The sequence below is a fragment of the Telopea speciosissima genome, chromosome 2, assembly GCF_018873765.1.
Source record: "Telopea speciosissima isolate NSW1024214 ecotype Mountain lineage chromosome 2, Tspe_v1, whole genome shotgun sequence".
In the NCBI taxonomy this organism is placed as follows: Eukaryota; Viridiplantae; Streptophyta; class Magnoliopsida; order Proteales; family Proteaceae; genus Telopea; species Telopea speciosissima.
Window position 1 is genome coordinate 83,988,935 of NC_057917.1, and position 26,919 is coordinate 84,015,853.

The following is a 26,919-nucleotide window of genomic DNA, read 5'->3' on the forward strand; positions in this document are numbered from 1 at the left end:
GGTTCTCGTTTTGAGGTAGAGAAATAGCATATCAGTATTCCCGTATGTCGGGGTTTTGTTTTGAGGTAGAGAAATAGCATATCATGTTTCTTCTATGGCTTTCGAATGAAGAAAAATGTTTCTGATTTTGGATGAGTTGAGAAAACCACAACCAACAAGTGATGGACTCTCAAAGGTCAATCCCTATTATTGTAGGCTAGGTTCTTTCAATGTTGAGAGCTTTGTAAGAAAGGTAAAGAAGTGAAAGACTTGAGTAGATACTAGAGGGGTTAAGGAGTTTATTTGTCTTGAAAATTAAGCATGCCATATAATGCAGTGATCCACATTGAAACGGTGCTTTCCGATCCTATAATGGGTGGTCATTTTTATCGTACGATTTATGTTCGGAACATTCCTTGTGATAAGTTAGACCATAAAATTAAAGACATATTTGGCAAGGTTTTAGTTTGATATTTTCTAGCATTCTTCTTGGAATGTGACATTAAACTTCATTATTATTGAGTGATATTTTGCGAGTACTCATCTTTTTCTCGTGTAGCAATTAAGTTTGGTGTAGAATGTTATACACTCATCTTGTTGTTCCTAGAGTGTTGTCCTACAACACATTTATTGGCATTGGATGCTCCTATTGGTGGGTGTTATGCAACCTGATCGGATTGTGATAAGGAGTTCTCTGCTAATAGCTAAGCAGTGGAAGGGTATCTGATGCCGATGTTATGATAGATTGATAGTTAATGGTTCTTAATGTTATATTACAAAGTATAAATTATTGAAAGGTAGAGTATGCACTTCAAATTTTAGAAGCAAGCAAATAAGAGATATGAAGAGAGAAGATGCTCTCAAAATTTATATGAGCTAATGTGTATATCTAATATTATATTCTACATACATGTATTCCTTTTCCATGTACAAAGTGAAATCCTAAGGCAATTCCCTAGAATAAAAAAATGTGGGTGCTTATGGAAGACAAAGTGTGTTACTGGTTGAGGATATTGAGGAGGGTGACTCTAGTATTGATCAAACTTCAATGATAGTGATGGGTCATCCCTCATTTAGAACGAGCATGACATGAAGCTTTAGGATGGAAAGGAGAGGTATGCTAAAGCCAAGGTAGACAAGGACGATGCACTGAGGCAGCAGCGCGGCAAGGAAGAAAACTGAAAACCGCGGCAACGAAGGAAAGTAAGAATTGAGGCACTAAGGCAGCACCGCGGCAGGGAAGCATAGCTACTGCTTCTCAAAAATGCCTTGCAAGAGCATAGAACTTGGTTCTGTGTGAAGGATCCCACTACAACGGAGATGTTTATGCATGGCAAGAGCAGTGATGGTCTCTATTAGCTTCCGTTATCTATGCCTCCAAATAAAGTGGCTTTTCTTAGTGAGCGTGATTCTCAGGATTATTGGCATGGTCGTCTTGGGCATCCGTCTACATGAAGCACCCACTATATTATTCTTCATAATCGACTTCTTATGTCCTAGAAAGCCTTGTCTCCGTTTGTGTTGCAAGTCAACAGGCAAAAGTCACAAGTTCCCCTTTTATCCTACATTATCCGTCTCTCACGCTCCACTGGAGCTTGTTCACTCGGATCTCTAGGGTCCCGTCCCCATTTTGTCTTATGGTGGTTCTTGTTATTATGTTTCTTTTATTGTTGATCTTTGTAAATTCACTTGGCTTTATCTATTATCATCAAATGATGATGCTCTTCAGGCTTTTCTTCAATTCAAGACTCATGTTGAACAATTGTTTAATCGTAAAATAAAGGCCTTCTAGTCTGATTGGGGTGGTGAATATCACACTATATCCACTGAGTTATCAAAATTGGGTATTGCTCATTGCTTATCATGCCCTCACATGCATGAACAAAATGGGGCCGCTGAATGGAAACACATGAACGTGGTTGAAACGGGCTTAACTCTTTAGCCCACAACTATCTTCCTCTTCGGTACTAGGATATGGCTTTTAAATCGCTTTATTTTCTTATCAATCATCTACCAAGCCCTGTGATAGGGAATCTTACTCCACTAGAAAAATTATTTGGCACCAAACCGAACTACACTTTTTTGAAGGCATATGATTATATTTAATCTAACTATGATATCTGCTTGTTCAGCGGCTTGAACACCCCGATGGTGCGAGATCCTACTAGAGTGCAGTGTTTAAGAAAACCCACCAAAGGAGAGATGGCGTACATAAATCGGCGACAAGAGATATCATAGTAAGTATTTGTCAAGGTTAATAATGTTTATAAAATTTATGCATATTCTTGGGTATCTATTGGAATGTCCGTTGTTAACCCGTTATACATTGGTTTATAGGATAAGTTTGAAGAGAAATTGGAAGAACTACCCCATAAATGAGAGAGACGAGTGTTGTCCAAAACGATCTATTTGTGGAAGCATTTGGCGTTGATCCTCCAGCCGAGTGCGCGGGCAGCCTAGGCGTAAGCCGAGTACTCTTGGCCTTACACAAAGAAATATTGAGGAGAGACGGGAGAAAGAAGAAAGACAAAGAGAATTTGCAATGATGAAGGAAGAAATTGCTGATTTGAAACGTGTTGTAGCCGATCTATCTCAAATACTTGGGGTAGAAGTAGTTCGGAAAGTTCAACTCACTTATGTAAGTAATAAAATTACGAAATTTTGTTGGTTTTTTATTTTAATTTTTATCTCAAGTACTATATATATTGATTTTACTTACCCATTCATTTGAGCAGTGATAATTGAGGCCATTGCATTAGTTGGCTTTTTTTGTCCGTCTATCCGTACGGTATGCTTTCAGTACTTTCAAGATTTGAGTTTCATTTGAACTGTTGCATGGATTAGTTTTGAGTTTGATTTGGGTTCTTTTGACAGTCTTCTTCCTACTCTTTAATCTGCTTCCTACTCTTTAACAAACCCCAACTTTGAACAACAAGCGCATGTGAAAACAAACCCCAAACCCCCGGCACCGGCTTAAGCCAATTTGCCTAAATAGTGAGCTAAATATGTTTTCACCTTGCATTCATTTTTCTCTTGTATGTTATACCTCAACACTTTCCACAATTTAAATCCTTGATAACATAGTATCCAAAGATCAATTCTTCCAAGAAACCTTAGACTAATGGCAATCAAGTATTCATATTCCTGCAACCATAAGTAATTGTATTGTAGTGAAAGCTCTATTTGATGATAGATTAGGTCTTTAATTTGGAACATATCTTAGAAATAGTCAAACTTGCATTTGTTATTCTTTTTCTTACATATAAAAAATAGACAGTCTTGAAGTTCAATGGTGTGTGTTTGAGGGGAGGGGGTCAATCTTGCTTCTAATAGAAAAAATTAGAAGTAAAAATAAAATGAAACTTCAATCAAGATTAACTAGAGCTCCTAAAAGCATAACATACCCCGTGTTCTTGATCTGCTTTTGCCGGTGGAGGCGAGGAAAGAGGAGGAGGAGTTGAAGGAGGTGATGGAGGTGTTGGAGCAGCTATTGATTCATAGAAAGGATCATTGAGCTCAAACCTCAAATTACAGTTGGGCATGAGAACTCTCCCACATTGCTTTGCATTGCAACAATTTGGGATATGAGCAACAACTTCAACTAAGCATCTATTGCAGTCATTCCGAGATATATCAGAGTACACCGAATTAACCCATGAGTCTTCTCAAAGTCGTTTGTATAATTCACCCTGCAAACATTCGAGTGGAAGAACCAAAGACAACTTGGTTCACAAGGTCATTCATTAAATTTGCCAAAGTCTCGATTAAATTGAACTGGGTTTGACACATTATTCACATTCCACAAATACCAAGTTGGATTTTCTTGCATAGTTGAGAAGATGAACTGATCGGAGTACCTTAACATGCATAAATCATACCATACTATTGCACCTGTTTGATTGGGACAACGTTGTGTGATATCTTTACTTGCTATGTTAACACAATTTTGACATTCTTGGGAAGTAATATCGCACGCACGAAGAGACCATAGACGTGTTGGAATTCTGGGTAATTGTTGTGTTGTAAAATCCAAGATCGTTGATAGCATTAGAGGATCGAGAAGATAGAAAATGGTTGAAATTGTATGATCTGTGTTAGATTTGTTTTTTTGGACCTCCGGTTCAGCTTTCTCTGTGTATTTCAGTATTTGTGTGCATGTGTGTGCATGTGTATGTAAATGCATTTATTTCCTTGATTTTCATTGAATCTAAAATCGCTAGGCATTTGGGTATTCTCAGCATTTTCTGATTGAAGCATGATTCTTGTCTCTATGTAAGCAATTCCAAGGTTTCAGTAGGAAGTAATGCTACTTTTTAATGCTTACTTCTCCTTGAGACAAGCTTTAATTATCCAGTTAAGAACATCTAGGAAAGTTGCACAATTCAAGGCTTTGAGTGTGGGCTTGAGTGTGAAGATCTGTGAAGAGGTTTTATTTATACAAGCCAGTGAAGGATGGTTGATTGGATTGTTTATCTGTCCCTATAATTTTTTGTTTACTTTGTTATTGGTACTTGTGCATACCTCTTGTCACCTTCATCTTACTAATTAGTTTATATTGCTATTTGATGGTTTTGTGTAGGATGGAGATGGTGTTCGTGTCTTGGAATTTCACTTTTGGGCTTGGTTTCCTCACTGGGAGTATAACTTTGGTGGCTTCGGAGATCCATGAACTAATATTATTTTACTTGCTAATTGGGTTATGAATTTTTTATAGAAGGGGGTCTCTTTGTGGTCTTTTTGCAATCGAACCTTAGTACTATGGATTTTGTGTAGGAGGGGATCTTTTATCTTTTTGTAGTATTGGAACCTTAGAACTATGGATTCTGTGTAGGAGGGGATCTTGTCTTTTTGCAAGATCGGAACCTTAGTACTTTAGACTGTTTTTATTTTATGTTTAATGGATATTTTACATAGTTCAATATATCTTGGCATTAGTAAAATCATTATTTTGTGGGATTTATGTGTTCTATATGAAACAAGTGGTCGAAAAGATTAATATGGATGAATGCATTATATATGAAATAGGTGGCAGAATGAATCTATTATATTTGAAACAGGTTAATGGAATAGATACAGAAGCTATTCTTAAATTTTTTAAAAAAAAATAGCACCTATAGCGGCGTTTTTAAAAACGTCGCAAAACAAAAAGCCAGGCCTCATTTACGGCGTTTATTAACAAATGCCTCAATATTATTGCCTACTAGCGCTTTTATAAACGCTCGTTTTAGTGTACTAAGCCCGGCATTTGCTACAAACGCCGCAACAATTAGGAATTCAATGCCTACCTCGGCACTTTTAAAAACGTCGTTGTAGGACATTTTCCACGACGCTTATTAGAAAACGCGGTAAAGGCACTTACACACTCTCAAAAACGCCGTTGTACAAAAACGGCGGTACCTTCGCCGACGCTTCTACGGCACAAAGTAGAAACGTCGTTGAATGATACAGCGGCGTTTTTGGGATCTATAGCGGCGTTTAAAAACGCCGTCGTAGACCCAATTTCTTGTAGTGAATAAGCATCATCATCAAGTTTCTTTACAAGAACTCGATCCTATATAGTCTCTATCATAAGGACCATACCATGTTTCCATTTAGAATACTGTGTTTGTCATATCAGTCATAGATTTATGTTGTATCATCAAATTTAGAATGGTACACCATACTATGAAAGACATGTCATCAAATTTGGAATGACATAAAGACTAGCACATTATCATTGAAACATATCAGACATTTTTCATATTCCTTTGTGGAATAACAAAGTAAGGAAACTTCACATGAAAATTTGCTACACCATCAAGTTTGGAATGGTTTCACAAACCCCCATACTTAGTAACCTAACTAAGTTATCTGAAATATGTAAACTGTCCCGAATGCTTACCAAGGCTAGATGAGATTCGAATAATTCAAAATAATATTGAGTTAGGTTAAAACCTGACTAAATGGTCTTTAACTCCATTTCTCCTGTAGTTTTGAATGTTCGATCTTTGTTCAATCCTTTGCTTAAAGCATTACACCCTGAGTATCTAGTTTGGAATACCCAGACTGCTGCCTACAGCTAGTATATATAGGAAAAATAGGATTTAGGTCAGATGGACTAATTACTAGATTGTCCCTCACAGCCTGAACATTAACACAAGTAGAATTATATTAGAACATATAAAAAGATATTACATAAATATCCTTACATATTGTGTATATTCGTCATGTACAAAATCTGATCCTTTGACCAAAATGTCAACGGTTGGTTAAAAGGTGGTCAAATCATAATAGTTATTAAGAGAGTTAAAAAGTGGAACGAATGATAATGAATGATGATCTGGGGTATCGATCTATCAGGTACTAGCAAAACAAAACAAAACAAAGCAAAGCAAAGCAAAACAAAGTAAAGCAAAACCAAGCAAAGCAAGAAAGCAGTAGCAGCAGGTAATTAATTAATAAATGGTGATATCTTCTTTGATTGATTTTACTTTTAACTGCCTTTTGGACTACACACTCAATCACCTAACGTTTTATAAAAAATAAAAAATAAAAAATAAAAACAAACTCTATGACCTTTCTTCAAGCAAGCATTGACTTGTGAAGTTAGGGTGGTTTGATAACTTTAATTAGTTAGTTAGGTTCGGTCCAAAAGTAAATAGGGAAACGGTCATTCAATTCAATGATATAAAGTTATATATAGCTATGAAGGAAGTGCATGCATGTGATACACCACAATTCGTTCGTCATCTTCAAACCCCACCATTGTCCTGTCTACCACCATAATAATAATAATAATAATAATAATAATAATAAAGATATTTGTTTGAGTGAAGTCAAAGAAAAAAAGAAAGAAACAAACGAGAGAAAGAATATTATTAAAAAAACATAAGGCGGTTACCTAATTGTACACCTTATTGATTGTGTTTGTCTCTACGTTAAATTAGGTCGTCTATGATCATCATTTATATACTGATAATACATATAATACATATATATGTTTGACTCATTAATTATCTAAGGAAATATTTAACTTTGAGTATTATTTATATTGTTTATGTTTGTGGATCATTGGACTACTAATAAATTAATAAGCCCAGTATGAATAATTATTAATTTTTGGATTAACTACACTTAAAGGTACTTAATATTTAGAGAAATTAATATTACATCTGGGATACCTCATGTTTTATAAATATTATGTTTGAGGCATGTGTGTCATGTTTATTATTACTAAATGTTATGTTTGGGGTACTTGCTTTTTGTTCTCATATTTTCAATTCATCCCTCAAAATGGTTAAAGGCTTAAACCTATGAGTCTATCCCTTCCATCAAATTCAAAATGAATCTTAGTAATTATTAATTAGTTGTAAATTAATTTCATTACAAAAAGGCCACTCGATCATTACTACTGTATCTGCTGTAGTGATCGATAACATATATTGTTAATACTCTGTTCCGTTGATCAGGCTTCTTCCTGCAGCTTTAATTTCTTTTAATTAGTTGAGATTTATTTGTTTTTCTTCTCTTCCCTTTTGTTGTACATTTATGTATATAATAATTATTATTATTAATTAGTCCAAAGGTTAATTATCTCTCCTGACTGCATCATCGATGATCATTCGATCCCTAGTTGCGATTGATCATATATAGAACATAGTACTCCATCCTGATCAGCCTTTGAAAATAAAGTTAAAAAATAAAACCTTAATTATTTATATGCATGCATGTCTCATCATGTATGTACAATGATCGATGTAAATTAATTTGGTATTCCAATCTTAGACTCTCAAACACCTTCCAAGGTTTTGAATTACTAGCAGTTAATCTATTCTAATTTTAGAATAACAATAATAATAATATTATTATTATTATATGCAGCTCTCTAAAAGCTAAATATGAGAGTAGTGGCCGGTGCTCTTTGTATTTGTAAAAAAAAAAAAATTCTAGCTAAGGGCTCCAGTTAATATATTCATCCACAAAATTAATTAGCGATGTCTCATTTTCATCCGCTGTGTTGAGTAGCATGCAAATGCCCTCAAGATTGCATTCAAGCTCCTTATTTCCCTTCAAATGATCGATCCTCAAAGATTTGCGTGTGTTCATTTGTTTGTTAGACCAAGTCTTCTATTACTTGAGCTTAATAAAAACAAAAGCCGAAAACTAAATCTGTTTCAATGTTCTTGTTTTTTTTTTTCTTTTTTTCTTCAGTTTTCTTGGGTTAATTAAATATTGGAAAATTATCATCGCCACCCCTGAGTTACACCCTTATTTTAATGCAATCCCACTAAGTATCCAAATATCAAAGAGTAATGAACATAAAATCTAATGGGATTTAACTGTGTGAAATACAAATGACTAAAATACCTTTTACATTAAAACATAAAAAACTCAGCCCTCACCCTCCCTCCCCCTTCCCTCTCCGTCTCTTACTACCATGGCATCCTTCTCCTCTTTCTTCTTCTTATTCCCAAAAGGTTAATCAATTTTTAGGACTACGAAATGACAAATTACACAATACCCTTGTGATAGTGTTGGTGGAAGTATAATGGCGATCCATTAATATAAGGGTAAAGTACATGTACCCCCTATAATGCACCCAATATTCCTCGTACCCCGCTAAACTTCTGATAAGTCTACGTACCACCCCTCAATATTCCACGTACCACCCCTGCTTTACCCCCCTAATGCCATTTAAGTCCACACCAAGTGTTAAATGCTATAAAATGATCAAACTACCCTTTCTTCTATCTCTTCTAAAATTTGAAAATACCTAACTGCCCAGACCTATTTGCTAAAATTTGAAAATACCAAAATGCCCTCATCTTCCCCAAATCATTATCTTCTTTTACATACCCAATACCACCACCACCACCGTGAAGCCCCACCACCACCACCCTGGGAGTCATGTAACCGGACTTATTTGCCCATCCCATTCTACTTGTCAACCCCTAAAAATATGGTGTTTTTTTTGTAATTTTCCTCAAAAACCTCCTCCTATCTACTTCTTCGGTTCTCCCCTTCTTCTCCGTCTCCGGATCCGGCTCTCCTGTCCTCGCTCTCTCCTCCCTGGCTATGGCTCCCTCTCCCGCTCCTTTCCTCTCTCGTACCTCCTACGACTCCCTACCCTGCTGCCACTTTCAACATTCGGGTCTCATGGTTGGGTGGGTGTTCGATTACAGGGTGGTGCTTGCCGGAGAAGAATTGCCGCTGCAAGTTCTTCGTCTATCAATATGGCCTTGTAATGAAGGTTATGGTTCCAATCATAACCAACACAACAGATCCCAATTGGACTAGTTGGAACAACACGGGACTTGCCAAGATTTTATATCTGTAAAATTAAGTGTAGTGAGATTGGTACAGGTTTCACGATTTCTGCAGTCAAATGTCTCAAAAACCTCTTTGGTTCAATCAAGCAGTCCCAATAGACTACTAGTCCCATTGAAATTATGAGGATTGATATACAGTGCATATAGCCTTCCAAATACAACCAATAGGAATCATGAATATCAACTAAAATTATTTCAAAATCTCTGAAAACTAACCCAAAATCGAAGGAACACCACCATTTTTGAACAATAATCAAAACAAATTAAGCCTCACAAGCCTACTTGCAGCAACCCCCATTACTCTCCATTTCCAACCACCTCACAACACCTTCAGACTGCCACTCAATCCATGCCTCCACCCATTCCCCCGCTCTGCAAAATCTTCACGGTGGTGGTGGTATTAATAAGAATCAATTTTCTTATATTTTACTGTCGACGTCACAATCCAACGGAACTGGCAGATCCCAGAATTTCTACAATGGAGGTGGTGCTGGAGGTGGGGCTTCACGGTGGCGGTGGTATTGGGTATGTAAGAGAAGTTAATGATTTGGGAAAGATGAGGGCATTTTAGTATTTTCAAATTTTAGCAAATTTTAGAAAGAATAGAAGAAAGGGTAGTTTGGTCATTTTATAGCATTTAACACTTGGTGTGGACTTAAATGACATTAGGGGGGTAAAGCAAGGGTGATACGTACGGATGTAAACGGATCAAATTCGATCGGATAGTGCCATTATCATATTCGGACGGATTCGGATAATATCCTATCGGTTTTTGGACGGATTCGGATAATTTTTTAATAGTGATTTTTTGAATACATGTTCTCCTAAATGGACATGAATACGGATCGAATACGATTTTTCGACTATCCGTTGACATATTTACTGTTTTTACCAAAAAATCCATAAAAAGCCGTACAGGTTTTCTTCCGTACCCTAAATTTGCTTATAATTTTAAAGGCGTTTCCATTGTAGGTTGGAAGCTTGAGACCCTTCGCCCACTTTTAGCTCGTTAATCTTGTTGATGTGCATTGGTATACATTGCTGTAGCCCTTAACAGTTTGAGCTTTTGGGATAAGCCGTTAAGTGGTGTAACATGGTATGAGCCAGGAGGTTGAGTGTTCGATCCCTGGTCAGTGCGAGGGGTTTGTGTTATGTGTTGTTGTTGTGCCCCTACACTTTGTGTCCCTTGGTGCCACGTGATGATGCCACCATGTGATGATGTCAAATTCAGCCATGTGTGTGTGTGGGCTTGCGCATGTTGGTGGGACAACAAAAGGTATCCAATTGGTTCTGTTTTTGTACATTTCCTGTGTGTCGATTAAGAGCCTTTGCTTATGGTAGATTTGATCAGTTTCAAATTGATACAGCGTGCTGTTGATTGATCTCTTAATTGAGAGAGACCTAGAAACCAATTGACAAGGGGACTGCCCATCTGGAAACAAACGTCACGGGACTGACCAAAAAGTCCATAAAAAGTCACACAGGTTTCTTCAGTACCCTAAATTTGCTTATAATTTTAAAGGCGTTTTCATTGTGGGTTGAAAGCTTGAGACCCTTCACCCACTTTTAGCTCGTTAATCTTGTTGATGTGTGTTGATATACATTGCTGTAGCCTTTACTTAACAGTTTGAGCTTTTGAGATAAGCCGTAAGTGTGTAACATGGTATGAGCCAGGAGGTTGGGTGTTCGATCCCTGGTCAGTGTGAGGGGTTTGTGTTATGTGTCATTATACCCCTACACTTTGTGTCCCTTGGTGCCACGTGATGGCACCACCTTGTGATGATGTCACATTCAGCCATGTGTGTGTGTGGGCTTGCGCATTTGGAGGGGTCTGTATGTGTATTGAGAAACATTATTGTTGCCTTTACTTAACAGCTTGAGCTTTTGGATAAATGGTTGTAATAAATCTGTCACATTTAATCTGAGGGAGAATTCATACATCTTTTCTCTTTTGGAACTGGTTCTATCTTTATTAGCTTAATTTTGGTTGATAATCTTTCTTGAGAAACTATGTGTCCTTGCCATTTTGTTTTGTTTTTTTTAACTCTTGAGTTTTAAATCTGGATGCATTTTATGAACTGGTTTGTGTTTTCTTGTGTTCTAAACCTACTAGGTTTGCTGCATGTGATGAGAAGATGAGTTTATTCTTGGTTACAAGATTCAAAACCCCTATACAGAAGCACAAAGTAGAGGAAGAGGTGAAGAACAAGGCGTGATTTTTCTTCATGAACCTTGAGCATTAGAAAGTCCTTTATGCTTACTGAATGGTAAAGTAATCTCTATGGTTTGCTGGTTTGCAGGGACCAAAGAATGAAACTGCTTTATAGTATGCAAAATTTGAGAGTCCTTTCAAGGGGTTAAGACACTGGGATCAAAGACCTTCTGTTGGAGGAGGAAGACTGGATCTTAAAGTGAATGTTTTTTCTGGTGCATTGTCTCCTGGTAATCTTTCCCTGTGTTTCCAGAATAATTATGTTGTTATACTTTTTTTATTTTGATATGTGGATATATATTTGATTCTGTTGTGAGAACATATTAATAGGAAGCATCTAGTGCCTCTTATTCATTCAACAAAGGCATATGTGATTCTAAAGATGGGTTGTCTGTTCTAAAGAGGGAAATTTGTAGGAAAGATGGATGTATTCAATTATGGAAGAATTTTCTTTTTCCTGACAAGTCACAGAGGTTTTATGAAGGATAGGAATCCAGTCAAACTATCCTTATTATTTGTCATGTAATGGGTTAATATGGGATTCTTATTTACAGTCAAATTGTAAAGACCTGAATAGATCATTTCTAGCAGACAAGATACGAATTCCATCCCAAAGGAGGTCCCCCAACCCGATCTTCCGCTTCATTTTGATACTTTGAATAAAGGACTTTTGGATATCCTTCCTAAGCTAGTCCTTGTATCATAGAAAGAGGCAGGATTTCCTAATCATTCCCAAACTCAGTGGTTACAATAAACGTCTGTAGACCTGAGTAATCCTCACCAATATGTCATAATTTTTTCTTGAGGGGACATGATCGTGACAGTGATTCTTCTAAAACTAAATTACTGATTATTTGGGTTCAGCATAGAGTCATGATCTATGAAGTGGAAGTGAGATCTAACTGGCCATCCCACAAGAAGAGTTTGTTTTAAACCTTGTTCAAATCAAAATTGAGATAGTGAAGGCCGATAGAAGTAGATAGTGACACTTACTGCTGATGATGCTTTGGTGAGTGTGATGGGTGCTTTTACTCTCTTAAACGTTTCTTCTATGAGCCAACCTCTTTTCAAGCCTCTCTGTAGCAAGCTTCCTATGGGAAGACCAAAGTAATATGATTAAGGTGACGTTGTGACTCTCATTGGAAGGTTGTGAATGAAGCAAAATATGGGATGGGTGAGAAGCGTTGGGATTCTAGATAACCAGGGTCCTTATGCTTTGGTCCTATGGAAAATATCATAAAGGTCCATGCTGATTATATTTGCTGTATTTTCCTTCCATAGTGCAGAATTGTGAGGGAGTGAGGTTTTCGGAGGATAAAAGGTTGGAGGGTAGTTAATTATGTAGTTTTTCTCCCAGGCCATATAAATATGTACAACCTGGGAGAAAATGTACGTAAGGATTTTAAAAGATGGGTCAAAGGGTTATTTTCAGTTGAGCAATGGTAGTAGGACCACCAGGTCAGCTACCAAGCCTGCCCATTGTGATTGAACCATGTCATTATTTGGATATGGACTAACTATAGGACTGGTGACAACCCAAGGAGTGAATTGGCTCCCTTTCCCATGAATGAAAGCAATGGGTGTTGAATCACAAGATATATATATGTAAAGGATTTTAGATTGGTTCTGATGTAGTTCGAAAGAACAAGAAGGTCAGCAACAAACCAGGCCATCAAATTGGACCAAGAATGGATTATAGGCTTAATTTGAGTGCCCAATGGGTTGTATGGGCCACGGGCTTTATATTTTTCAGGTTTACTATTGTAATGGGCCAATTCTATAAGCTTAAATGTTAGGGATTTAAGTCCTATACGGGATTAAGTAGTTAGTTTCTATTTCGTAATGTTCTGGAATAGCTTCTATTGTGAAGAGAGACTTTAAGTTGTAAGGGATTCCCGTTACCATACATAGGGGTTTCCTATTTCTTTGTTTCATTGAAGTTATAAGTAAAGAGTAGGGGATCTTACCCACTACCATTGATTTGAGAAAATTTAGCCTCGAGCTAGTGAGTTCTATGAGAGACGAAGCATGGTTTTGTGGGACTCAAAACTGCTCTACTATGGGATGCAGTTAGGGATGTAAATGAATAGCCGAAATCCGTTTTCATATCTGTGTCTGTATCTGTTTAGCACTATCCGAATCCGTCCGAAAGCTAAACGGATACGGATAGGCTATAGCTATCCGAAAAGCTATATTTACATGTAAACGGATAAAATATCCGATCCGTGTCCATGTCCGTATCCGTTTAGCACTATCCGAATCCGTCCGAAAGCTAATTGGGTGCGGATGCGGATATAGCACTATCCGAGCCGAATCCGATCCGTTTACATCCCTAGATGCAGTAGGGAAACCTTGGTGGGATTCCTTCTCCACAGTTAGGTGAGTGGTCTAACATATCTATCCTCTTCCTTGTTTTTCTATCTATTTTCTATCCTTGTCCTTCTTTTCTTCTTCCGTACTGGGTATTATTTCAGTTGAGGCCTGCGGCAATAGTCTATTGTTTGTTGCTAATTTCCCGTTGCTGTTACAGATATGGTTCATTCATTAGACTGCATACACCTTCTATCGATCAACTGCTTTAGGGGTAGTTATTGCTTCCATCGACCTGCTTCTATAGCCTTGCCTCCTTTACTTCCCAATTTCTTGTTTCTCTCCATCTTCCAACCACTTACTATTTCTGTCCTTGCTAGATTACTTGTTTTTATTCTTTAGTTTCTCAGTCTAAACTTGTTTGGTTTCTATTTTCATTGGTTCCTTATTTGGTTTCTTATTAAATTGTCGGACTTTCTAAACCTTGGTGCCTTGGTTGCCTTGGATGCCTTGTTGGTGTCGCCTTGTTGGGGGGTACGATGTCTTGTATTCCATCGCTTAGTTTGTGGGTTGATTCCAAAGGGCCGTCAAGAACTATCTGGGTATTTTGGTAAAATTCCTATATAGGGTTTCGCTATAAATATGTAGCGAGGGTTCTTTCTTTGTAACGCAATCTGAGAGAGGAGTGAGGACAAGCTGCTGTAACCCTATTTTCCATTGATAGTGAAACAGATCTCATCTCACCGTGGACATAGGCAGTCTTACTGAACCACGTAAATCCTTGTGTTCATTTTGTGATTTCCATTCTTTTCTGCATCGTGTTAGGTTTTGTTTTCTACACGCCTTGCATCCAGGTCCCCTCCAACACCTTGGGTTGCCTAGATGCTGTGACAAACATGGCACCCAGCGCTTGGCCTTGCCAGTGCCCACACAGAGTGGACCAACAACTGATAAAAAAGAGTGACCCAGTGCACAAGGCTCCCGCTACTGCAGAGTCTGGGAGGGGCAAATGTACGCAGCCTTACCCCCTGCTTCGCAGAAGAGGCTGTTTCCAAGTTTTGAATCCCACAACCAACAGGTTGCAATAGCACAACTTAACTGTTGCACCAAGGCTCGCCCACTTGGAGGATGAGTTGACACACACGTGTACATTACTACATTCTGAAACCATAATCAATCCATTGAAGCGTCAGTTTGGATCTTGAAAATCAAAACCACAGTAAGCATTGCTTCAACTATCTGCTGAATCAAATGACTGATCAGCATCATGGGAATTTCACACTCATCTCCTTATCCAATTTCTAACATCATTGAAATTGAAACCTCTAGCCAAGCATGCATACCAAGTAATGCAAGACGGGAGCTTTGGATTACACTTGTGGCTAATCCACATTGATTAGCCAATTAGATGTCTCTTTTTACCCCTCATCAAAATAACTGATTTCTCTTAAGAGCTTCGGATGACTGTCCAATGGTTATAACAGCTCAAAGTGGTTATAGAAACAGTTTGTAGAAAGAGAGTTTGGATTCATAAAAAATGACCCACACTGGCTTTGAAGAAATGATGAGCATTGGGCCTTATGGTAGTGTCATTGAAGCATAAACTTTTTAAATTGAATTACAAATAGGATTGAATAGATTTCATTGTTATGATGTGTTTTGTCAAATTGAAAGGGAGTGTGCTTTAAAGATGGGATCTTTCAAAGAGTTCACTTTGAAAGATTAATCCACTGCCTTGTGAACTGTGGTACCTTTTCTTGTCAACTTGTGCTCATCAAGAACCTACATTACCTAATAATTTTCAGTATTACATTATTAGTTTTTTCATGGCTGCTTCTTCGGCAATCCAGGTCCCTCAGGTAGTCAGGTGTGGGTGTGTAATCAGGAGTGCCACTGGTGGTATTTTGGGTATATATTCTGGGCCAGTTGGAAAGGTTGATTCTGTGAGAGAAGAGAGTTGGTCACTTTGATTATGTTTGTAGTTCGCAGTGCAAGAATGTTTCACTAACGTCATGGTGGAGGCTACTAGTTCGCAATGCAAGAATGTTTCACTAACATCATGGTGGAGGCAACTCATCCTTAGTCATTGGGTGGATGGCATCCTTGGAAGAAGGACCATGGAAATATGCACATGGCATTAGAGCTATTAGATACATGGCTCTCAGGTGACATCTCTTCCCAGCGGAAGTTAAGGGCAGTGAATGATATGGTAGATCTGATGGCCAAATGTCAGGCTAAGATGGTGGTCTTGGACTTCTTTTCCTTCATGAGGATGTTGAGATGTAATCTGTTTCTTTTCTGTATCACACTCTAAATTACTGTCGTAACTGTATATTTTCTTCCTCTATCTAAAGTGTAAACAAATTATCTTTTGGCCATTCAAAAGAGGAGAAGAAACAAAGAAGGCTTTCAAACAACCTTGTGATCTTTCCTAAATCCTTGAGATTATTGTTATAATCAATAAAAACAATTTTTTAACATATAAGAAAGAAAATGAAATGGGATGATTACCCATTAACAGGGAAAAAGAAATATGATATACTGTATTTAAAGCATTGAGTAGGCAATGGCTGGTCAACGGTCTCTACTAGCTAAGGTCCTTATTTATTACATTGGGGAAAAGTTGGTTAATTTGTAGTTCATGGTGTATTATTACTGACCAGTTAGTAAGTCGATAAAATTAGTGTTTTGATGCTCTGTACTACACATAAATAGGCTATCAAACTACTACATGTTAAGCAATTTCTTTCCTTGGGGGTAAAAAAGTAAATTTAACTCAATTCCTCTGAGTCCATCCGTCCTCCTTTTGGGGCTTTTGACAGCCTTGAAAGTATACATTGTCTTTACTGATGTTGTAGACAATGTAAGGTAAAAATATGCTCTTTATTATTGATTGATTATTCCATTTAACACCCAGACTATGATTTATGATGTTGAGAAGTGTCATGTGTCGACACAGACATGCAGCTTAGGACACAGTGAATCCTCAAATTCTAATTGGGATATGGCTCTGTAAATTTGGTTCATCATTTATCTGTTTGACATACATTTGATTTTCCAAATAGATCATCCCCTCCTCAAAATTGAAAGGAAATTCTTAGATTATGAATATTGTGCTTGTGCCTTATTGTGGTAAATTTTTGTTATCGGCAGCTAGTGGATACTTGGACACGATGGTGGTTGCTTCTGGAACTAATTCCTATGGCAAGGAGATGGCCATCCGAAAAAGGATGGCAAACATGTAAGCTCTTATTGTGGTAAAATTTTCTTCTCTCTGTCTCTGAATAAGGTATTAAAGAACATCTGGTGCTATCATTTTTACTTGACCTTTTAGTGCAAATTGGTATCCTTAAAACCATAATTAGGATCTCTAATGGTAGAATCTGCTCGAGGTGGAATTTTAAGGACAACAGGACAGATATGGAATACTGGCAGAAAATAAGGATAAAGCTGTCAAAATAATAGAATCTATAATTAAATATGAGTGATAACAAAAAACAGAATATTAGAAATACGAGAGAAGTCGAATTAGTGAAGTTTTAGGGAAAAATAAGAGAAATTCTTTAACTTTTTGAAGACTGATCTGATTGGCTTTAAACTCAGGTCGAATGACATTCAAGTTTGGGCCAACAGCTCTATAAACTATCTCTCACACACCAGGTCTTATGAAGAGTGCGAGGGGGACTATGTGGAGAAAGCAGAACCGGTCAGGGGGTTTGGAAGATGAAGTTAGGCTGTGAGCAACTAAAAACTAGTGATCAGATTTAATGAGGAATTATGAATTGTGATAACTCAAAATTTCAGAATTGTCTGACCTCTAATCCATGAGATATGGTAAGAGTAAGAAAACTGGAACTTAACCTAAAAACAGGGATGCTTCTAGGTGTTAAGATGGGAAAACTGATCTGAAAATTGAAGAAACTAAATGAAACACTAAGAAGGAGGGAGGAAGAGAAAAGCACAAGAACCCATCTGCAGAGACCCTTGGATCCAACAAGAGGTCCTTGAGAATCCTCAGAAGTATGTAAAATAAACTGGAAAATTTATGGCTAAAATCATGTGGAGGGTCTTGTAGCCTGTACATTTTTATATAGCTGCTAAACTGACCTATTTCAGTTCTTATTCTAACTATGAGCTCAGAATTACAGGACTCAAAGGTCAGACCATCCGTAAGCATTCCTGCTAACTATAGGACTTGAAAGTAGAACAAAACCTCCAAATAAAATTGTCTAACTTCCTAGTGCTACCAGGATGAAAACTAATATGTAAATATTTTGATTGTCCTTTTCCTTCTGTTCTCTTTATAGCTTTTCTAAGTTTCCTTTTGCTCATTATATGTTCTCCTCTGCTCTTGTCACTTAAATTTCTTAGATTTAATCAGAGGGAAGATGATTTTCCATCGTTGAGAGAATATAATGATTACTTGGAAGAAGTGGAGGACATGAGTAAGTCTGTTTTTCCTTTAAACTCTTGTGATATAGCAAACTTTAGTATGATCTTTTGACAGATTTGCATTTTCTCTATAGCATTGAACTTGATTGAAGGCATAGATGTCCCTGCTATTGAAGCAAAGATTGCCAAGTACCAGGAAGAAAATGCGGAGCAGATAATCAATGCTCGAGCTTGTAAGGTATTTTCAGAAGCCCCCTTCAGCTTATATATATGCTTAAAAGAAGTTCTTAAGCTAAGCAAAATATCATATTTCTCTCATTTAACCATTACATTATATTGGTATTTCCCTGAACATTAACTTGTTATTCTACTCATAGCAAACTGTATGTGACCTTCAGTCAATCTATCATATTCGTTGCAGTAATCAGGTAGTAATGTTTGTACAGGCAGAAGAACTTGCAGCAGCTGTTGCAGCAAGCAAGGGACAACCTGCTCAGGCTGATTCAACAATTTATGGGGTAAGAGATCTCATGATTTTAATACTTGCCAATGTTATTAATGCTTAGAATGATGTGAGTCATATGACTTGTAATGTAGTCCTAGATAGGTAGGAGACCTACTAGGAGCCAGACATCCAGGACCTGTTGAGCTGCTGGTTCGATGGGACAGAATTGGAGTTGTAGGTCAAGTTTAGGTTTAGGGTTAGGGTAATGGATAGGTATCTTATATGGTAAAGCTGGGCAGGTGTAGGGGAGTCCAATGAACTAGGTTTTATGAGTTTTGGATGGGTAGAAGTAGGTTAGATGGATCTGGACAGCAACTAGGATTAGGGTTTTGAAAGGTGGAAAATGATGGAATCTAGGGTAGGAAATCAGGTGGTTGAATGGGCTTAATATTTAGGTCGAGTGTGGGTACGGTGGAGAGAAATATATGCTGAAAGTTACAACTAAATCGGATGGTTAAATATGGAGTTATGGAGGTTTCCTAGTGGAGATAGGAGAGAAGGGTAAAAGTGTAATTTCAAACAATCGGCTGGGTGGATGGTACTGAAATTTGGATCGAGTCTCTCTTAGGGTTTGAGGAAGATTCGATCAAAATTTTAGTAGGTTCTAACAGTTAGATTTGGTTGGGCAGAATTCTCGCAAAAATCACCTTGCATATGTGACCTACTAGAAGGGAAGAAGAATAGTTGCAGGTTTTAGGGTTCCAATGGATCTATGGTTTTAATGGTGGATGAGGAAGGTAGTAATGATTGAGTATTGGCAATGGGGATCAATGGGGCTGGATTTAGATAATTAGGAGAAGAAGGGTGTAGGCTAAAACTGTAAATTACTTACTTGAATTTGCAGGTCTTCAATGGCAGCAGCTTGAAGAATAGAAGCAGGTCTTCCCGATCTACAAGATGCAAGGAGTCGATTGGAGATCCACCAATCCCTTATAACAAATCCTCCCGGTCTACAAGACGCAAGGAGTCAGCTGGAGATCCGTCAGTCTCGTCATCTTGATATGACTCACAAGGCAACACTCAACAGAGCAGGGCAGCAGCAGCAATGGTAGCAAGCAAAAGCTATTTATATTAATCAAATTCGTGTTCAATACTTGGCCCCATTAAAACCTTATATAAAAGGCTCAAAATTAGACTCCTACATTAAAAAGGAAAGGCCTAACCCATTCCTTAACCTACTAGGTAACTTAAACTGACTAGGAAACTGTAATAGACTCAAAATAGAATCTTAATCCAGCCTAGCTAAACAACTAAAAGAAAAGTTAATAAAATCACTTAAATTGAACCAGTGGTTCAAACCAGCTTTGGACCGATTCAATTTAAAACATTAAAAAATGAAAATAAACTAAGTATAGGGCTAATCCCGTATGCAACTCATGTACCCCAACTTTAGGCCTATAAAAGTGGCCTATTACATAGAAATAAGCCCAACATGTATATAACCCAACCCTAGACTTATTCCTAATAAAAGAAGCTCAATTTGGTGATAAATCTGCTCAGGCTTATTCAGCAATTGATGGGGTAAGAGATCTCATGATTTTAATACTTACCAATGTTATTAATGCTTATGATGATGTGAGTCATGACTTGACTCTGATGCCAGGTCTTAAGCCTGAGGAACATGCCTTCCTTTAATAATAAAGTGTGTAAATAAAAAATGGGATATATCATATATTCACATTTGTTAAAAGAATTATAAAATTCAAATCTCATCATTCATGACTCATGAGTACATGAACGTAGAATGGATCCTTTCCATTCCATTTTATCCTTAATACCTTATGTGTAGTAGTTACTGAACACTCTGTCGTCAGTCAACCAAAACTCCATTTGTCAACAGAGAAAATTTTCTGGAAAATAATTTTTTTTATATAATTTATAGGGCGTACCCAGTGCAAGAGGCTACCGCTGCAGGGTCTGGGGAGGGTCATACTGTACGCAGCCTTACCCTTGCTTTCGCAGAGAAGCTGTTTCCAGTCTCGAACCCATGAGTATTTATATAATTTATCTAGTATTTATTTGTTATCTATCTTTTTCATGATTGTACAGTAGAAGGAAGCATATTTGAGTAATTGGTATAGTTTAGGTGAGAAATGAATCCAGTCATATGTGGGGTTGAGGTTCTTCATGGGTGGCAATTGTCTCAATAGGCCAAGATACCACAACTTTTTATTGGAAAACAACAAAGAAATAAAGTTACGTCTGTTCTTCAAATTTTGTATTGCATTTCAGTAAGATAATAGTGCAAATGTGCAATAACAGGTCCAGAGTAGAAGAACCAGGAACACCAAAACAGAGACATAGAGCAGCTTAGGGAGAAAATTGATAGAGAGATCAGGTTAGCCTGCATGCTTTTCTGATCGAGTTTTCTTCCTTAACAGTAAAATGTCTGCGGAAAATCTTAGCAAAAATAGCTCTACTATGGGCTGTGCTAGGAGAATTAGACAGCGAATCAAATTCAGTAAAATAAATCAGAAATCCAGAGATCAGATAATCAGAAGTTTATGTTCAAATTTGAGCCAATTCTGATCAGTATTCAGTGAGTTATGGAAGTACAAAGCAACCTGTAATTCGGGTGAAAACAGGGGTGTGTGCTGCAGGTGTAAGAAAAGTAAAGAAACTGACTTGTATTTTTAGAGATAAGTAAGAAGAATAGATGGGATAAACAGGCTAGAAATCCACCTAAAACCCCTTGGAATCCACTAAGCATAACTCTGAGAATCGACTCAGAAAACCACTGAATCCGTGGTAACCACAATTGAAAAAATTGTATCTAAGACTCGTATATAAATGTCAAACTGACTTTCTAAGACTCCTAAAATGACTTGGAACTACTTGGAAAAGCCGAAACAGATTAGTATTTCACACTCCTATTCAAATTAGGACTCTGAAAGCAAAACATAGGCTTAGAATGTAACCTAGACTCAAATTCAAATAATTATAGGACTTGAATTAGCTTACTTTTAACATAAAAAGGACTCAAATAACCTTTCAAATGTGACTAAACTAATCCTACTTGACTAATAACGTATACTACCCATATTATAGGCCATTTAAGTGGCCAATTACACTGAAACTTCTTGGACCAAAGGCCCAACACGAATATAACCTAAGGCTTATTTCCATTTTCCACAGAATTAAGCCCACATCTATGATTTTCTTGTATCATATAACTTCTGAAATTTTTAAACCTGTACAACTTTCTTATGATTTAAAATCAATTCCTGCAAAATATTTTTAATTGAAACAAACGATGCCAAAGTAAGAAAGAAAATACAAAGACATAGAGTTCCATGTTTATGTTTCGCTGATGTTTTTATTTCATTTTATTTATTGTTATAAATTGTAGCAAGTATGCGTGTGTGGCAAATCTTTACCACATGAAATGTTATAAAAGTGCCGCCTCACCTTGGAGCATATACTTCTTTAGCGGTAGAGGGTAATTATACCATATAGCTTGGCTTGTTCTTTGGAAGGAAAAAAAAAACTACTATGGACATGTGCAATGGATGCCTTTTAATGCTCCAGTATAGAGTAGAGGGGTGATTTGATTCAGATTGAAGGAGTTAAAAGAGCAAGAGATAGGCTTAAAATGACTCCTAGAAAAGTGGTGAGGAAAGACAGGCATAGCTTAGGACTAGTAACAAATATGGCTTTGAATAGAGCTGGTTGGAGAAAATATCCATGTAACAAATCCCATTTGGTTGGGATAAGGCTGAGTTGAATTGAATATATTGAATTCTTGGGATGAGATAGTACATGCAATGGGTTGGGTTCTTTTACAATTTTGAAGATTAGTCTGTTTGTCTTTTGATGTGGAGTGATTTTACGTGTACAACATCTGGACTATACAGGTGCCTTCTTTGGCAAAGTTACAAGAATTATTACCCTTTTGTATACAGAAAAGAAAGAATATCTTCTTGTAGGAAATGCTTCCAGCTTTCCTTTCTCAAACCTCTTTGATTTTGTTGATCTTTAGCACTAACGTGGTGGAGGACCTGAAACAGGCCACTATCTTGGAGACCATAGGAGTTCTATTTTTGGTTATTTATTGTCAGTTTGGGATTTTAAAATTAGGCCTTCTCAAGCAGTGTCTTGTTGTTGCCAGGTCAAACACAAAAATTTACATAACGGAAGAGAATATATGAAATACAATTTTCATGTATAGCACATTTTGTACATCCTATATTGTACATTTATCATTATATTTTTCAAGATATTATTGCGCTTTGAAATGGAATGCACGATACTGACTCTTGAGTGATGTTTAGTATTATGATGTTAGTGTCTAAAGTTTATCTGTTTCTATGTAACATTTTATGTGGGACCATATGGTTGCAATATATAAGTTTCATTGGTTATCATATACCTGAGATCGGTGTGGTCCATGGTCGTTTATCAGCAGAGCTTTCCTCACCTTGGAAGCTGGGTCATCATTCTCCTATAAAGTGCACTTTCTTAATCTCCAACCATAATGCTTAATGTATTCCTCAAACATTTTGTGAACAGGCTCCAAGTCAGAACGCTCAAGCAGGTGGTGGGCAGGGCCAATATGCACCAGCTATTCCGGGGGCCACACTTGGACAACCATGACCAACAGGCATGGCCCCACAACCTGTCCCAGTTGGAGGTGGGTTTGACATGCATGGTTATGCAGCTGATGACAAAGAAGTGATGAAGCTCCGAGCGCAGAGAGGTGGGAGGGCAGGAGGATGGAGTGCAGAATTGAGCAGGAAGAGGTCAATTGACGAAGCTTTTGCTGGCATCTGGATTTGATTTCCCAGTATACATTCCTATATATTGGCCCTACAAACTGGGGCATTCATGTGAAATGCAGCATGATCTTCAACAATGTTCTGGGGTGCTTGATCTTTTATTGATTGCAAAAGAGTATCAGTTCTGTCATCTCATTATTGTATTGAGATGACAATGGGAAGGTTGGATCGAAGTGTATTTTTACAGTGGAATGGTTGGTTCAATGTGTAAAAGTTGGACCAAGTGTATGTTAATTCAATGGTTGGTTCAATATGTGGAAAGGTTGGACCGAAATGTAAAGGTGATGATTTAGTGCCTTGGACCACATGCCATGACTTTAAATGCTCAGATGATGCTGTGATCACAAGAAGGAAGGTGTTCGATCAATTTTTCTATGCTTGAACCATTCATCCCAACTTTAACGTAAAAAGTTTTCTTTTGTTTCAGAAAAAGATTTATAACATATTGAATTTGTTTGTCTCTGCTTTGTAGAGATGGAATGAGAACACGTTTGGTACCATCAAATCAGGTTAAAATGATTTTAAGCAGCTCTTCCACTACGACGGCTTCCTAGCGCGCTATAACCCTGATGAGCTTGAGAGAGAGAGCTGGAACAATGCGTGATAATCATCTCAAAAGTACGTGATGTTTTGGACCCAGTAATATTGTAATGTAAGGATCATATTTTTATCTTGTGGAGATTGAAATACAGTATAATATCATCATTTGCCTTATGAATCAAAGGACCAAATTTTAAGCACAACCATTTAATAGTTGCTGCTGCTGATTGAGAGGCAGGCAACTCATGGGAAGAAGGGGACCCAGTAATATTGTAATGTATTTGCCTTATGAATCAAAGGACCAAATTTTAAGCACAACCATTTAATAGTTGTTGCTGCTGATTGAGAGGCAGGCAACTCATGGGAAGAAGGGGACCCAGTAATATTGTAATGTAAGGATCATATTTTTATCTTGTGGAGATTGAAATACAGTATAATATCATCATTTGCCTTATGAATCAAAGGAACAAATTTTAAGCACAACCATTTAATAGTTGCTGCTGCTGATTGAGAGGCAGGCAACTCATGGGAAGAAGATAACGAAACAAATTGCATCCTTTTTGTTGAAAAATACAAAAAGGACTTGGTAGTAAGCTTCGTCTTTCCAAGTTTATGAATATTGATTACTTTTGATGTCTTTTGTTAAAAAAGGAAAGAGAATCAATCGTACTGGAATATTATGTTATCCTGTGATTTTAATAATTGTATTTGGGGTAGAAGGAACATTAGGATTCCAAATCGAACATCTGAGTAGCTAGCTCTTCTTTGCTTTAGTTATTTCATGGTATGACTGCTTCCTCCTGTTTTTCAAATTTTCAGATCTATAATATTCTCTCAGTTGTTGTTATTACTTTTCTTTTCTTTTTTTTATTATTATTTTTATGGTGTACTAGAAATCAAGTGATGTTCCAAAAGCTCAATCCTAACCCGAGCAAAACTCTTCAGTTAGTCTTGTATTATGTTCATAGCCCTAACAACTTTTCCTTGTCCAATAATGTATCTCTTTCTACGATTACTAATTATAGTTGTAAGTCCTTGGGGATGGTTTTGTGTTTAAGTATCACATGTGGATCATCTAACCATTATTTGTGATGACAGCTATGATCAAAATACTGGAGAGGTTGGTTGGTTATCTGATTCTTTATACCTCTCGGTTACTTTTAGTTGTTATGTATCATGGATTTTCAGGGAGCACACATAATGCGAAAATCAAAGGAATGTTACAAGGATCGTACGAGGCACAAATGCAATGATTGAAAGTGTAAACATTTGGACTAACTACAAAGAAATGTGTGGTTGGTTTACTCAAGGAACCAAACAGAGGTGGCTGTGGGATCTTTTTTTCTTATTATCTGATGAAGTTAAAACTATTAACTCTTTCAAATGTGTAAATATAAATTAGGTGGATAGGTCTATTGCAGTATAGCGCATGAGTTAGCTAGGCATGCAAAGTTTCGTAAATTAAATTTGTATGTAGGTAGATGATGTATATTCATACCATTTATCTAAATGCTAGAATTTCTTTCTTTTGTCATAAAAAAAATACATCCGTTTTTTTGTGAACATTTTGAGGGATCAAGTTTTCCTTCACCCTTCACCCTAGGTGAAGAAAAAATTTCATCCATGAGGAAGAGAACCTTTCGCCTTCTTTGAGGATCCTTTCTCTTCCAAAAACTTTAAATTGAACCCACAAATAATTGTTTTATGTTAAGAAAGTCACAGAAGAACAAAATTCCAACCTCATTGCCATTCCTTCTTAAAAAGAAATATGGGCAATCATAAAATTAATGGGTTGAGGGCGACCTCGACGCAAACTCGCAAAGGTAAGGTTGCTCTATTGCGACCTAATTGTCATAGCTTCAAATTAAGAAACAGTCTCTCTGCAAAGCGAGGGTAAGGCTGTGTGCATATGACCCTCCCCAAACCTGATCATTTGTGTTAGGAAAGTCCTCTGTTTTGCTCAAAATTTTGGCTGATCTCATTCAGATTTGTCTATCTTTAATCTCAATTTTTATGAAAATCAACAGTTATGTTTTTACTAAAATTGAGGTCACTCGTGGGCTCAGACAAGGAGACTCTATTTGCCTATTATGATGTACCCTTGGGATGGAAGAATTGTCCAGATTTCTTCATCTGGCATATAGAAACAACTTAATACATGGCTCAAAGATGACAAGGAGGCCAAGTACAACTCAGCTACTTTTTGCAAATGATTGCTTCATTTTTTACCAATCATAAGGTAATGAGATTGAATATTTACATTTAACCCTCTTAAATTTTATGAGAATATATAGTCAACAAATCAATTTTAAAGAAGAGGAGTGCAATCATCAGGAACAATGTTGATGTGGAGTGAAACCTTGGAGACTTGAGATTCTTTGGCAACCCACTCATCATTGGAAAGGAAAAATGGTCCATTTTATTGTAACCAAAATGGCATATTGAGAAATTGTAATCTTCTTGTGATTGCTTATTTCTAAAAGTTTTTAGTTTGGAGTTAAAAAAAAAATTCAAAAGAATTTGAAAATGACATACCATTATGTTATTCTCAAGAGCTATCATTGTCTTGTACACATTTTTAAGTACATATGTGAAAGGTAAGATTTTTTTTTTAATGTGGAATAAAGATAGGGATTTACCCTCATTGAAGAAAACATGTATTATACTTAAATAACAAAAAATAAAATTACTTCTTTTCACCAACGTTTGTTACAATAAGTTTTTTCATATATATAAGGGTTAGTGACATTAGGTTATGCATTTGTCAAAAGTATATGACGAAATTAATTTGTACACGTTTTTCTCTTCATCTTCAAGCCTCTTTTGTTGAAATATTGGATTTTGCTCAATACTTCAAATTATATTTTGTATCTTGTTCTTTGCATTTTTTGGATACAC

General features: G+C 36.9%; 1 long non-coding RNA gene and 1 pseudogene across 1 annotated transcript; one reads left to right on the plus strand and one right to left on the minus strand.

The window, feature by feature from the left end:
* Nucleotides 1-110: 110 nt before the first annotated feature.
* LOC122650208 lies at nucleotides 111-14,582 on the minus strand. The gene is made up of 4 exons (XR_006331395.1): nucleotides 14,405-14,582; nucleotides 9,562-9,565; nucleotides 9,079-9,081; nucleotides 111-121 (listed from the first exon to the last, which is right to left on the minus strand). It is a non-coding gene; the product is annotated as an uncharacterized LOC122650208 (long non-coding RNA).
* On the plus strand, nucleotides 11,285-23,728 carry LOC122650207 (annotated as a pseudogene).
* Nucleotides 23,729-26,919: the final 3,191 nt, after the last annotated feature.